Raw genomic sequence first — 12,764 nt, 5'->3', positions numbered from 1 at the left:
GGAGCTGATATTTGGGATTTTACCAATCATCTGTATCAGCATTTTATTTTAATGATTGCCGCTAAAATTAATTAAAACATGTCAGCATGTAAGGGACTTTTACTTTGTAAAAACTCAGGGAGATATTTTTATTTATTCATTTTTTATTAAAATATTCACTTGACTTTATAAAAACAACTTGCTGGGAACTTTCTGTATACGATGTCAAATATTTCAGTTCTGATTCGACATTTTCTGCTAAAGACATTCGGACAAAGTTTTGAGTCTGAGTTTGTTATATTCTGAATATTGAGATTTTCATTCTTATTGTAAATGCGTATCGGTTCCAAATATCAGTTATCGGTCTCATTAACTTCTAATAATCAGTATCGGCCCTGAAAAACCGTTACCCAAATATCCTTCTGCATCAGTTTTGGATGAGTCAGGGACAGTGTGTCAATTTACGCTTGTGTCTTTTCAAAATAAACTTGAGTTTTCACAGTAAATGTACAGTTTACGCTTGTTACATGCAAACGTTTTTTTCAAAATACATTTGCAAAAACTTCTGTCTTAGATTTGCTTCTTTCCTGGTTGGTTAGGTTTTGGCGAAACACTTTTTTTGCCCTTTAGTTGTTACAGATGTAACGACACATTTGTCACGTGAGAGGCGTCACGCTGAACGCCTTTGGATCAGGATCAACCAGCTCCGAAGACCTTTTTTGGGGAGTTTCACTGACCTAACACAACATGTGCAATATGTACACGAACAGCACCGCGTCACTCAGCGCGTCAGATCGTGTTTATGTCCTTGAGGAAAAGATAAAACGAAGCTGCTTCCTCGAAAAGCACCTAAATCATCCTTCACGGAAAAAACAGCCTGAAATTTAAATTCCTGCTGCAGATCGTTACAAAACAAGACGAGAGATAACATTCTCACACACACACACACACACACACACACACACACACACGCACACACACGCACACACACACACACACACACACACACACTCGTCACACCTGCTCAGCTTTCGGATGCTCCTCATCATTTTCAAATCAGCTTTTTGCAATTTAGAAAACACAACTCAAGAGTTGTGGGAAGTTTTCCTTCATATCGTTTGTGTGAGTGTTTGTGGCCTGTTGGTCTCGTCACTCTGACAGCTGAATAAAGACTCCATGCCTTCCTCCTTCCTCTTTCTTTCCCCTCATGCTGCGTTTTTGGTTTTTTTTTCACTAAACTCATCGACACACAAACAAACAGGCTCTTCAGCATCAGTGTCAGAGCTGCTTCACAAAACTCTGCACTGTCAGCCGTCAGGAAGCTAAACGGTGTCCATATAAATCAACCTCTCCTCATTACAGCGGCCGCGCTAACTTCGCCGCAGTGACTGCTCGCTCGAGGATGACTGGAATTCCTCGTTGCTGAGCGAAGACGCTCTCTGTGGGCGTGTGTGTGTCACCATGATGCTAATGAAACGGCGTCAGAGTGCCACAGACATCCATCATTATCTAATAACCTCGAGAAAATCTTAAACATCTGAATCCCGAGCGTCATGTCTGCGTCTGCGGATCTCAGCATCAATAATGCATTAATATTCATCTTTAAAGCTCATCAAACGTTTGTTTATTAAAGCAAATAAGCTAAGACTTAATTAGTACATTTCTTGCAAAAAAGATTATTTTTTGTTTGTTTTTCATTTTTCAAATTTACTAAAGGTTAACCCTTTGAAACCTGGAGCGACATTACTTTTCTTATGCTGCTTTCAGACACATTATACAACTGTTTAATAACTGCATGGAGATAAACCTGTTTCAGTGAAACATTGTGATGATATCCTTTAATTGTGTTATCTTTAAATGTAGCCTGCAGCAGGATGTGGTGTTTGTCATAATGTTAGATGATCATTTTCTTTTTTTCATTACTTCTGTGTTGTTTTGTAGCAGGATTGTTTACAAGCTCCGGTTAGTGTTAAATCCAGCTGTCGCCTGAGGTTAAATACAGAATCGTGCTTCTATTTTTAGGAATGTAAACACCTGAGCGGGGACACATATTTCCCAAATATTACGAGTATCACTCCAGCTGCTCAGATGAGCTCGGCAGGTTGAAATCAGCTGCATTTAATGAATAATTAATGTACAAAAATACATTAAACTAGACAGAGTTGTTTGTACACTGCTTCTGCTCCTAAATATGGCAGCGGGCACGCTGCTCCTCAACTGATAAATACTGTATATTTTAAAATATTATAATACTTTGACTTACAAAATCACGTAAAACAGAAATTATTGCCATGATTTCCAGATCAAAAGCCTCTACTTTTGGTTTATTTCATGACAAATAAGTAACTATTTAACGAAGCTGCAAGGACTTAAAATTACTGTTTGGCTAAAGCAAAAAAAAATACAACTAAAATAATTTTGTTCCCAACTTATAAATGTTTGTAAAGGCTTTTGCAGAAATACAAATCATTGTTGTTATTTTGGTCTGAATCATGAGGCTTCACTGCGGATTCAACAAACCCAGAGAAAAACCGCTTCAAAACATCCAAATTAGTTAGAAACTGATATGATCTCAGTGAACTTCTCCTTTTTTAAAAATAACTGTGGTTCATGTGCAGCTGATAACCGAAAAGCACACAGACACACACACACACAGACACACACACACACACACACACACACTTAACCAAGTTTTTAGTTTATTTTTAGATTTTTTTACTTTACGTTCTGTCTCCTGACTCAGATAAGCCCCGCCCCCTCTTTGCTGTTGTGAGCATGCTCAGTCGAGCGTTCCCAATCAAAGAGCCCTTTCATGCTGCAAATCTACGCATGGAACAAGACGAGGTGATAACACACACACTCACACACACTCACACAGAGTGGTTTCCCTGTTCTTCCTCAGACTGTCACACACACTGTGAAAACACACAGCTCCTTCCTCAAACACTCACTCATGTCACCTTCAACAATAACACTATTCTTTGTCTCTCTCTCTCTGTAACTGATACTGCTCGCTCCACCTCAGGTGAAGGTTTCTGGATCGTTTCCATGCTGTCGACTTTTTGAGGATTTTTCTTTTTCAGACTGTTTCCAAGAAACACAAAACAACACGAGACGTATTCGACTCATGTTTCTGTTCACGAGCAGAAACAGCAGACAACAAAAACAGTGAACATCACCGCTCTGATTTCTTCCTGAAGCTTTAAGAAACTTTTTTCTTTTATAAACAAATAAAGTTCATTCTAGACTTTGGAAAAACAATAATGCAGTGCAGACTTTTCTAATAAATCTGCATTACCGATTAACAATGAGCTGACTTTAATTACTGTGTCTTTATCTGAATAATTTATTGGACACAAGTTCTATATCTGTTGATTTTTATATGAGACAATACGAGTAATAAATGGGCAACAATGGCTGACTGGAACAAGACAAAAAAAGTCTGTGAATATTTTGTCTGCACTGACAGACGGATCAGTTAGGCTTTTTGGGCTGTGTTCAGATGCCTTTTGCAAGCTTTAAACATCTGAACCCTGAGAAAACTGTTTTGATTTCTTTTGACACATGGGGGGAAAAGGCAACAAACAACTTAGCAAGAAATGTCCAGAAAATTGCAAAAAATTATTATTTATTTATTTATTGTTTTACTCACCTTTTTAGTGCTATTTCCATTTCCATTTTTAGTAATTTTTAACTAATTTATTATTTTTGAGCTATTTCTTGTTAAATAGCTCATTGCCGTCTTCTCATGCTTTCTTCAAAACATTAAGTCAGTTTGCTCAGGTTTCAAAGGGTTAAACTGAATCGAAAATTTTGCAAAGTGCACATTATTCATAATTAAGCTGATAAAATGCAGGAAATTACATCTGTAAAATAAGATACTGACATTAAATTTCCATGTTAAGTCGTGTCTAATACATTTTTAATGGGTTAAGGGATCGATGAGCTCTATGTTTATGTTTATGTGATTCAATACAAAGTACTTTACTCGTCCCTTCGGGGACAATTTAAAGCAAGCAAGTTATCAAACAGAAGCACACATAGATAATTAATTCACACTCACATTAATAACAAGATCTAAAAATACAAACTTAGCTTTGTTAAAAAGCGCTAAAGGGTTAATGGACAGTCCACAGTACTGGACAAAAATATGCAACAGAGGCACATCATGTTAATAAATGTCTTTGCACAAAGTAATGCTGAGTCCGTGCCTGTTATGTGTGTGTTGTAGTGTATGCATTTCCTGTGTTTAGTGTATGAATATATTAACACTTTAAAACCTGAACAAATCGCCTTGATTACTTTCAAAAACATGAGAACTTAACACGAAATTGCCCCAATAAAGTAACAAAAAACTACCTAAAAATAAACCACAAAATAAATAAATAAATAAAAATAAAAATAAAAAAGACCCCTTTTTATATATAAATAAATAAAGTAACAAAAAAACTACCTAAAAATAACCCCCCAAATAAATAAATAAATAAATAAATAATAAAAATAAAAAATGACCCCCTTTTTTGTAACATAATTTTAAATATATAATTCAGAGAAATATGTAATCCTTTTTCTCTTCGTTTTTTGATAATATCTAATAATCCCTCCAGCTAATTTTCAGATCATTTCCTTGTCAGCTTTTACTAATTTTGTATGCATTTCTTGCCAAGTTGCTTATTATGTTTTTTTTTTAAGAAATCAAACCAGTTTCTCAGATTTAAGAGGATTAAGTGAAAGGGAAAGGTGTCTGAATGCAGCACAAAAAACTGATATGGATCCAGGTCTTAAAGGGTCAAAATATTTGATAAAAAAAAACTAGTGTGGTGCAAATCAGAACTGAAAAGCTCCTTTTTCTATAATTTTTATGATGAGTGCATCATCAGATTTTGTCAGGAGCAGCTGAGAGTCACAGACTCCTCCTGTACAGAACTTCACACTGATGAAGAGGACGAGGAGGAGGAGGGAAGCGTTTCTCAGCCCGCCTTTGTGTGACTTTTATCACAACGAGACGGCTGAAGCCCCCTTTTAATTTCACTAAGAGGATGGAGGGGCAGGGAGGTAAAGGAGGGAGAGGGGGATGATCGGGGCAATGACAGACGCTCTGCAGAAGCTCATGAAACATTGATGAGGCAGAGGAGGAAAGAGGAGAAGAGGAGGCAGGACGAAGGACGGAGGAGCGGATAAACACCTTAAAAAGAGAGAGAGAGAGACAAAAGAACGAGGGATGACGATGTGGTTTGGGGAATTTTTGTGCCTTACAGACCATTTTAGAAAAACCCCTCCCCTGTCTTAATCCTCAACCCTGCCCCACACACACACACACACACACACACACACACACACACACACACACACACACACACACACACACACTGTGCTCAGGGGCTCCCAAACCACAAAGATGTCCGCTGATTGGCTGGCTGGGGACAACACAGGAAAGAGGGGGATGATGGGAGCAGAGAGGGATGATGTTATTGTTTTGGAAGCATGGCTGCGTGTTATGTGTGTGTGTGTGTGTGTGTGTGTGTGTGTGTGTGTGTGTGTGTGTGTGTGTGTGTGTGTGTGTGTTTGTGTCCATGTGACGTGATCTCACAGAAAAGCTGGTGTGTTTTAAACATCAATCATGTCATTATGTGTGAGTATTTAACCATCTTTTCTGTCACAATCTAAACCAAAATGTAGCCCCGCCCACACCAAAATATGAAAACAAAGGATCAGAAGCTGCTATTAACAGACCCGAAATAATCAGAGTCACTGATGTTTCTGCTGCTGTTTGTCTACATCAGTGACGTAAATGCAAATGGATATTTTAAGATGGAAACAAAATGCTAGTTATTCATCTATTATTCAAACGCTTAAATGAAATATGTCTTCAATATATGCTATTAAAATTCTGATGCTGCAGGATTGATTTTATATATTTAAATATACAGGCGATCTATCCTCCATCCATCTATGTGTCTCTCTATCTAGATATCTATCTATGCGTCCATCCATTTATTTACTTTATCGATTCATCGATACAGCCGTCTACTTATCTATCGTTCTGTACATCTATCACCTTTGGATAATATATCCATCTATCTATCCATTAATCTCTCCATTTCTATAAAATACTTTAAAACATTTAATCCTGTACTGTAACTGCTGTCATTGTATGTTTATTTATTGTTATATATAAATTGTTTGCTATTCTGTTGTACTAATAGGTGACAAAGCTATTCACATAGTTTGTCATTTAAAACAAGAAAAACAGAAATGCCATAAATACATAAGCTATTTAAAAAGTAAGTTACACCAAATTATATGATGACAATTGAAAGTATCATAAATCCCTCCATTTCTCATCTATTTTTCCATCAGTTCACGCATAGGTTTATCTATCTTTTGGACCCTGTGTCATTGATCTGTCTCTATCTTTAATCCAGCCATTGATCAATGCATCAGTTTAAATATCCCCCTGAACGCCTCTCATCGATGTTATGTATCAGTGTATCTATATGTCCATCCACACATCCCTCTATCTCTCCAAATCTCCATCTATCTACTTTTCTGTATTCATCCTTTGCTTTATCCACCCTTTTAAACATCTGTCATCAATCTATCTCTTCATCCTTTTTTCACCCATTTATCGATCCATAAATCAATCAGTGCCTCTTTTACACGGCCTCTTCAAGGCAGGAATCGCACCACTTATTATTTCACACTTATTCTGTGTGGAAGAGACAGCCGCAGGACGGGCCCAGCATGAGTGTGACGTTTTGATGATCCATCAAAACGTCACACTCATGCTGCAAACTCATGAGCAAACTTTCAGGAGTTTTTCCTGTCGTGTGACTCCTATTGTATTATTCTGGGTCCCCTCTCCAAATCTGGAGGTTTGAGTCATGGTTTGGATGGCTCATAAGTCAATCCAATCACAGCCGATCAGATCAGATCAATGTACGAGAGGAGCAGCTGCTGCAGAGGAGAGTGAATATAAACGTTCAGACTGAGTGCAATGAATGGTTGGGAAAGTTTCACTTTTACTTCGCCTGGCGTTCTGCTACTCCATCTGTACCCAGAGTACGCTCTGCGCTCCGACAGTGTGATGCAATGGATAACCTAATGAGAATATGTGTCTTCCAACAGCGTTTCTAATCAACGATCCACCTCCAAAAAAAAAGAAAATCAATAGATGTCGGCAGGTGTTGTCATCATGGCAGGCAGCCACAAATAAATTAGTGTGGGAAACTGTCAATAGATCTATCCAGGCGTCTACTTATCCACCCCTCTTTCTATTTCCATCCACAAATCCACCAGTCAATGATCCATCCATCCTTCCTGTCTCTGTACCCAAAATCTTTCTCACTTATTGATCATTATTAGTGAATTAAGTCCATAAATTACATATTTCTTACTTTAATTTCCTAGAATACAAGCAAAGGAAACACTGATCTCTTTTCTCCTGAGTGATTAACATCGACATCAGTCAGCATCTAACAGACTCAGTATAAAAATCTCCCATGAGTCAGTTCAAAAGGCAATTTGATGACTTCTTTCCCTCCATAATTGCCTGATTTCTAACAAGGGACAATTGCTCAGTACTAACAAGGAGGAGGCGCTGCTCCTCAGCTCCCCTCCTACTCCTCCCTTTAGCTCTCAGTGCAATAATCACCCAGTGCTCCCATATTGATCACCCCACTGGGAACTGAAGCAGCGTCCTCTCAGGATGTGCGGCGCTGCTCTGAACCACCTGAGCAACACACGAGACGACGCATGAATTTATATCCTCTCAACGCGTCGCTACTGACCTCATAAAACCAACTCCCAGAGCTATTTATCTGTCTGATTGTGATCTGATGTGAGAAGTTAAAGAGTTTCGAGGGACAGAGGGATGGTTTATTGAAGAACATCTTTAATATCTCTACGTCCTAATGGTAGTTTAATGAAAGGTTTGTGAAAAAGATCTCATAATGATTTGTGCAGAGCCACATTACAGCTGCACTGTGACACATAAACAAAACCTTGTCATCCAAAATTGTCACTTTTGTGGGTTAAAAAGAAATTTAAACACTTCTGATAATTTCAAGACAGAAAAACTCTACAGCTGCCATCTGTAGAAGATATGAACACTAATATGACAAACCCAAAGTCAAAGATGTTTAACACTCATCCACGAGGCTTCGTCACATCAGTAAGTCTTCATTATAATGTCTTTCGTCCTTTATTTAACCAGAAACACAACCATGAAATACAATATCTCCCCTGCCAGGGAGTCCTCGTCAAGATGGACAGCAAAACTTTAAGTTTAAAATACAAATTTAAACGGCGTAAGATAACGTCACAAAAACCACCCAAACACAACAAATATGAAAAATAAAGGAATCAGGAGCTTAAAAGAAACATGGCAAATAACAGCACCTGTGAAAAGCACTGACAACGTTTAGTATGCCTTGCAAGTTTTGCAGGTATGGAAGGAAAATGCAGATTTGCCCAGCTCTGTTCGAGTGGTTGGGTCCAGATTTCCTTTTTAAACTTCAACTAAAATCCAATAAATATTGGATACAGACAGAAATTCTCGAAAACTAGAAGTCCATCCAAAGTCTCCAAAGTGTGAACTTCTTTACTTTTTTGTAAGGTGGTGTACTGTGCCTTGATTGGCTGGCTCTGATGATGATGCTCCACTTTGCTAACATTAATCTCGGTGTGCCTAGTACTCACCAAGTGTTTCACCTTTTTTTTGCAAAACTTATTATTCATTTAATAAATCCAAATTGCAACTAGATGCTGCCTTAATTGAAGATGAACTCTAGATAAGTTCAGTGTGTGTGCACTGTAGACCGTCCAGGTGCTGAGCTACGTCCCTGTAACACAGTTTTCCTGCCATAACTTCATCAAAAGACAGACATCAATATATTTAGAAAATCTGTGAATCAATTCAGACTCAACATGAATGGTCTTTCTCATGTTTGATTTTTGAATTGATTTTTTTCTCCCATTTCCAATCCAAAGTTTAAAAACACCAGCTGTTGTTAGTTTGGCTTCATATTGGATTTCAGTGTTGACAAGTCAAAACGAGTCAAAATATGCATAATAAACTCCATCCATATGCTCATTATATTCCAAACATATTTTTTTGAAATCACTGCTTCCATTTGTAGATTGAAAAAAGTCAACAAATCACCATGCAAGTTTTAACCTAAAGCCACACTGAGCCATATTTTGGCACACTTAAGGAAAAATGCAAGAATTCATGACAGGCTAAGTATACGGATAGACAAAAGTATATTTCGTGGTGTAGATGTCGGAACTTTTAAAGTCCTCTCAACTCCCTCCTAAAGTCCGACTTTCTACAAATGCAGAACAATTTAACGCACCCACATCCTAGCAGTGACACTTTATGATTCTAGAAAGATAACACACAAGATAACCCGCCCTTCTCTAAACAACCTACACAGTGAGAACTTCACGGATAAGACCTTCGATAACACCACGCAATAAACCTCTGACAATGCGCCGTTCTTCTGGGAGTGATCTTTTCAACTGAATGACCCTGAGAGGATGTATATGGACCTGAAAAGGGGCGGTAACGAAGTGTTTCCCCTGTCAGAACCCCAGAGGCCTTCACAATCAGAAAGATCTTCAGGAAACACTTTCACACTTCGGTTCATCGTCTCTTTCCGAAACAAAACATCAAATTAAAGCCACATTATCTTTCCGAAATCAAACAGCTCTGAGCAGACAGCTTCACACACCACCTGCAGTGATCACCTCCACCTGGCCTCCAGCCAGAGAGACACTTTTTGATACGAGGGACGGTACTGATGGTTTCTGGGCATCAGCACGTTGATGACGCTGCATTCAGTAAACTGGCTCCATTAACCTTCAGCTAAATTCAGCCTGCCGATAATTTTACACTCAAGTGTGCCTCCGTGGCGTTAAAACAATTCACGGATAAAGAGCGTCCATTGGTGAGACTTTAATAGCTTCTTCTTGTGTGTGAAGTGAGTGCAAAATTGTTCACTCTAAAGGTTGTTGGTACTACAAGATGTCTTTAAACCATCCTGATTAAATTCAGTAGATCCATACGGCACTCAGTCCCGACTTCACCCACCGAGTTTCATTCACATCTGATTCATGGAGACCAAAAGGTGGGACTTTCAGCATGCAATTATTAAAACGCTTAAACAGAGTTGAACCAGCTGAGGTGACTTTGGTCTGCTTTGTGAAGCCAAAATCCTGCTTCTTGCGATTTTGATTTTGGGAAATCAAGTGGCTTCCTTCGTTTGCACAGAAAGGGCTTGAATCTGGGATTGGTGCTTGCGGCTTTAATTTTTGGTTAAGAGTTGCATTGATGGAAATCATTTGCACTAAACTCCAGTTCAAGTTTATGAAAAAGAAACCATGAAAACACCTTGTCAGACGAAACAGAAGACAAAGAAATTAGCTCCAACATATTTAAGGGTGTTTAACTTTGAAACCGTGAAAAAGTGGACGCTTTCGTTCTGGTGCTTAAGTTGTGTTTGCACGTATTACATGAGGAAGTATGCACATTTAAATAAAAGTCTGAGAGTAAACAGCTGAATATATCTCAGATTAGTTTCAAATTCCAGTGGATATTGATATTAAAAAGTAAAGATGAACACTTGTGTAAACAAGCAAGTCTTTATCTTTTCTTAAAACCAGCCTGCAGCAACAGAGAGAAATATTTGGTCTATCAGCTGTTTGATTACCATATTGTGAGCCCTTTTAGTCCATGTACAACTGGAAGTCCTCATCTTTGTTTTGCAACTTTCTTTTCAAAATCATGATTGTGTGGACCCCTGGGACAAAGTTTTAATTTTGTAAATAAACTTGTTTGTCGTGTTGTAATTAGAAATGTGGGGGATTTTTCATTTCTTTGTGATTAATGGTCAGATGTTTTGGATAAATGTAATAACACACAAATTGATCTGGTGCCTTTCAAAGAGCAAAGTTTGTGAATCATTGCCTAGAAAAGAATAACTCACTCTCTGTTAATCAAATATAAAAAATGACTAACTGCTTGGACATTTCTCAGCCAACACCCTGCTGACTGATTATGTGCGTAATTGACTAAGAGGAGGACGGACTGAAGGGTCACTGGTCGCATCACAACTATCTGAAAGAATCTGGGTGTGAGAGCTGACTGAGAAACTTTAATATCATCTTTCAGCAGCTCCCCGCCCTTCAAGCAAGGCAGCGAACACCCAGCAGCCCCGGTGCAGCTGATGGGCTTAATCAGCGCGTATGAATGAGAGGCAGGGTGGAGCTCCGATACAGCGACAGTTTACCGAGATAAAGTTAGAACTGCTGACTCACACACACACAATGTTACACTGCAATGATTTAATAAGCCTGTGACAATCACATCCTGCCTCTGTGTTAAATAAAACTGAACTGAAAGAAACATAAACTAAACTGCGTTAAATAGTTCGCATGATTAACGTACAGTTTTGTAGTTTTTTTTCAAGTTTTCTAACAATATGTCTAATTTTGTTACTTTTGTGAGTGTGACTGAAACTGCATAGTACTGCAATATTTTGCATAGCGGTGCTGTAATGATGAGTATGTGTGTGTATGTTGGGAGGAAGGTATTCTGTTTTATGTTTTTTTAGCATCGCTTAAATGCCTGTGCGTCCCTTTGTATCGTCTCTCTCTAAACTCTTGGCGTTTTTTCCTCAGCAGCAGTTTGTCACTCGCCGGATGAATGATTGATCTGTTGATCCCTTCATAGCTGATCACATCACATCAACAGATGAGAGGAGCAGTTTGTAAGTCAACGTAAACTTTTGGACCCAGAAGAATAAAATGTTAATTTTCTTTTTTAATGTGCCTGATGTTCTGCTGCGGCGTCTCTGCCCTAAGTGTGCTATAAATAACCGAACAGTATATATATTCCAACAACCGTCCTAAAAACCGGTCCAGCTCCAAAAACCTATTTTTGGCAACCCACCACAAATAAACGAATAAGTGGGAAAGCCTGCACTGACACAAAGTGTTGAAAATCGATCATAAATTAGTAATATTGCAGCTACAGCTTTTAGTAGCCTGAGAGAACAATCAATCAGTGATAAATGCTGCTGCAAGAAAAATGACTTAAGTGACATAAACAGACTGAAAACTTTATATTATTAGATAAAAACAGATGTTGACAAAGGTTTACCTTATTTTGCAGATAAAAAAAGGTTATATAATTGTTATCACAACACTGCATATTATTAAAATATTATATTAAAATCTCAGTGATGTTGTAATGTGACGTACATATCATGATAATATCAGATCAGGGAGCCTCTGGTGATTCCCACCCACACTGTTGTTGCTGTTGCTGTGGCTGCTATTTTTGCTTTTGTTTGTTCTGGGTTTTTTTTGTCATTTCGCTTGCTGGCTTTTTGAAATTGTTTGACGGGTTGCGTAAGGTGTGAGCTATTGTTGCACTGTCTCATAACTAAATCCACAGTATGAAATCTAAGTGTGTTCAAACTTTTTGTCATCTATTTAAAGCTGCTCTCCAGCCGCTGTTTGTCTACAGCTTTTCTGTTTGTTCCCTTTGCAGCTAATTTTCTCTGTAAACGTATGTTGTTTTTTTTATTTCAGGGATTAGTTGTAACATTTTGAAAAGCTGCTGTTGCTCTCATCTGACTCGTCGACTCTGAACCTCCTGAGGTTGTTTCTAGGAATTCACGCTCTTTCTACTGTTTCACTCACTTTGTCTGGATAAGATGACAAATAAATGAGAGTGAGATGTTAAACATATCTCTCGACAAAACCTCCAGGAGTTCTCT

General features: G+C 38.2%; 1 protein-coding gene across 5 annotated transcripts in view; it reads right to left on the bottom strand.

Annotated features, from left to right (window-relative positions):
• LOC121954401 (spectrin beta chain, non-erythrocytic 1) overlaps positions 1–12,764 on the bottom strand; it is a 143,802-nt gene that overhangs the window by 71,254 nt on the left and 59,784 nt on the right. The window lies entirely within an intron of this gene.

This window comes from Plectropomus leopardus, chromosome 13 (genome assembly GCF_026936395.1).
Source record: "Plectropomus leopardus strain MGB_pleo_1.0 chromosome 13, ASM2693639v1, whole genome shotgun sequence".
NCBI classification, from domain to species: Eukaryota; Metazoa; Chordata; class Actinopteri; order Perciformes; family Serranidae; genus Plectropomus; species Plectropomus leopardus.
This window is presented reverse-complemented; position numbering and strand designations above follow the sequence as displayed.